This window comes from Dermacentor variabilis, chromosome 2, assembly GCF_050947875.1.
Source record: "Dermacentor variabilis isolate Ectoservices chromosome 2, ASM5094787v1, whole genome shotgun sequence".
In the NCBI taxonomy this organism is placed as follows: Eukaryota; Metazoa; Arthropoda; class Arachnida; order Ixodida; family Ixodidae; genus Dermacentor; species Dermacentor variabilis.
Window position 1 is genome coordinate 140,391,956 of NC_134569.1, and position 3,270 is coordinate 140,395,225.

A 3,270-nucleotide genomic window follows, 5' to 3' on the forward strand; every position below is an offset into this window, starting at 1 on the left:
TGGCTCTTGCCATCTTCTCCGCTCTCTTAATCAGCTTGAGCTGGTCGTCGAGGGCCGAGCTGGACAGCAGTGCCTCCCATTGCTTCCTCGTTATGTTCGTGTCTGGGTCTTCTATGTTGTGTAGTGTGCACTCCCACGTAATGTGGTATAGGGTTGGTGTGGCCCCACACCATGGGCATTCGTCCTTGTAGGCTGTGGGGTGTATCCGATGTAATATGTGTAGGTTCGTGTAAGTGCCTGTCTGGAGCCTACGCCAGGCAGCGGCATCTTCTGTCTTTAGGTTTCGATGGGGTGGTGGATATCGCAAGCGACGCCCTCTGTGGTAGTTCACGATGGCTGAATACTCGAGGTCGACAGGGTCCAGGTCTTCTGCAGCCGGCGTGATGAGTGCTCGGTTATGTACGAATCCTCGAGCTGCTCTGTCGGCTTGCAGGTTGCCCGTGATGCCAGTGTGACCCGGTATCCAGATGATAGTTTGGGTGGCGAAGTCCTCAGAGTCCTCCTTGAGTATTCCGGCTAGGACTTGTGCAGCAGGTCTTCCAATTCTACCCTGTAGGAAGTTGCGGCAGGCCTGCTGGGAATCCGTGAGGATCGTCAATGGTTGATTTGCGTGTAGGCCCTCGCGGATGGCTAACGCGATGGCCAGCTCTTCGGCTTCCGTAATCGTGCAGGGGCGGGTCGATGCCGCGGAGGTAACGTGGCCTCGGTGGTCGCATGCCACTGCAACTGCGCCCTTGTTGTTCGTCCCATACATGGCGGCGTCCGTAAACCTGGCCGTTGTACTGAACCTGAACGCTTTCTCCATGTACTGGGCCCTTGCTCTCCTCCTGCCGGAGTGTAGGTTAGGGTCCATGTTGCGTGGTATCGGGGCAACGTGAAACCTGTCCTGGACGTGACGAGGTATCAAGCAGGTTTCTTGGGTTCGTGTTGTTATTTCTGGGAACCCCAAGGTTCGTAGGACCTGCCGGCCCGTGCGAGTCCGCGCAAGTCTCTGTTGTTGCGAGACGTAATGGGCTTCTGTCAGTTCGCTGAGGGTGTTGTGCAACCCTAGCGCCAACTTCACTGATGATTACGATACTTCTTAATGCAAAATTTTAGCGCAGCTCTACACGTGTTTTCATTTCACGATATAATGCCTGGCGTAGTCCGTGCGGCACTTTGCAAACGGAGCGAAGTGTGGCGCGACTTCCTCACTAAGCGGAACATGGCGATAGGCTTCGCGCGGGTGACGCATGGGCGCGATTCATAACAGCCGCCGCAAACAGACCTCCGCTTATGCAGCACTTTAGTTTCATATATGGTATCGTTGGACACGCTCGCCGCATGCCATCGGTGAACAGACGACGCGTGCTACTGTGGCGCCATCTCGTAGCCATCGTCGCCGCAGAGCGGCACGACCTTTATGTTCTCACGGTTTCGCCATATCCTCCTCCTCCACTTTCCGCCTCATGCTTTCACTGTAGCCTCCTCCTCCGGTTTCCGCTTCGTGCTGTCATCGCTTTTTATCCTGCGCTGTGCTCCACATTCGCCATTTCATCTTTCGCTCTGCTCGCTCGCTCTGTTACGCCGATGACGCCGACGCCGAGGCAAGCCTACTTTAAACGCAAGAACGGCCGCTTAAGAGCTGCGCTCTAAATATTTCAATAGTGTATGATAAAGTGCATGTGTTCGAGCGCACATATGCGTGCGTCCGCATCGCCACTCAATGTTGCCTTAAAAATGTTCCTCAATTGCTTTTTTGTCACCAAATGAATTTTTCAATGATCATTACTGCGATATCCTCATCAGCAACATTGTGAAAATATTCCTGAGCAACATTAACGGCTGCTGAAACACCCTTGCGGGTTTATTGGGTCAACGAGTGTGCAATGATATGTCAGTGGTAGATCAACGGTCACTTTTATAAGGGATCTTTGTCGCCACGAGAATATTAGGGTAGCGATTATTGTGTCATTGCGTAATATCACAGAGAGCATATAGGGGTTAACCAGCGCATCTGTAGTGGTCCTATATGTGGACAAACATGTAAGCCAATTCGTCACGCGGGTGCTGTCTCCTGCGTCGCGAACAGCGGCGTGGAAAACGAAGGCAATCTCTGGTCCCGCCGGCAGAACGCTCTTTTGCACCCCCGAAAGGGGAAGAGGGCGGCGGGAGTAGAGGAAGGCTATCCCTTCCCAGACAGCATATCAACTTCAGACCCACCAAAGCTTCGCGCGACAGCAAGTGAGTGCGCGTGAAGAGCTAAAATAAGTAACGTTCGATGACGAACGCTTCCCGCAACTAATATGCCAAAGAGCATGATCACTTTGTAACGGCGATCTTTGTATAGGCGGCTGGAATCCAACCACCACCGACCGCAAAAGTGGGCGTAGGAGCCACGCGAAACTTTGCGCAAAAGAAATCTATTCGCTATAAAGCAAACTAAAGGATATTTTGCATGAATTCCACCTGCTCATTCTTTAGGGAACTCTCATCTCCTCTTTTCATCTCAGTTCGCAGTTACGACAGCTTGTAAAAGAGAGAGGTGATAACCGCAGGCTTCACGTGTTGCAGTGTAAACATGTTAGTTAGTCTAAGCGACGAGCTTGTTTCTGGTGGGCGGCTGTGGATTTGATTTATATGCCAGCGCTGTTCCTGGTTTCAGAAGAACCGAAATGTAGGGAACTTGTGCACCACACGCTGTCATGGTGCGGGGCTCACTCTCACGCTCTATTGCAAAGGACGTTTACCTGATTTGTCCAAAGTACAAATTTGCAAATTTGTATCGAAACCTTGAACTATGCTACCTAATAAAAATTAGCAGATGTGAAGGACTTACCATTTAGTCCATTTAGGCAGCACGTGAAATGTGTATCTAGAAACATGACATTCAATTAGCGCATGCACGCTGAGGAAGTTCCTCGAATGGCTATTGCTCCGGTGTTCGTATATCGAGCTGATGTGCTGGAAGTACTGATGACTAGTGCATGAATGTTATGCTGCCGGAATTTTAGCGCGACCTGTTTCTTAAACGGCGATACAAGGAATACCTATAATTTCTTCCCTCGTCCCGCATGCATCCCTTACACATTCCGTGTGCGACAGTTCCTTACTTACATGTATACTAGATATTCTAATGCGAGTGAAATCAATCATCTGCTGTGTAGGGAAAGCAGTTGCAGGCTTCCTACCTCGCGTCCAATAACAAAGCCGCCAAATGGGTGACTCTCCCACTCAAAGCAGAAATTAACATTTCACTTTCACAATTCGTTGAGGAAAGCGCCACCAGAT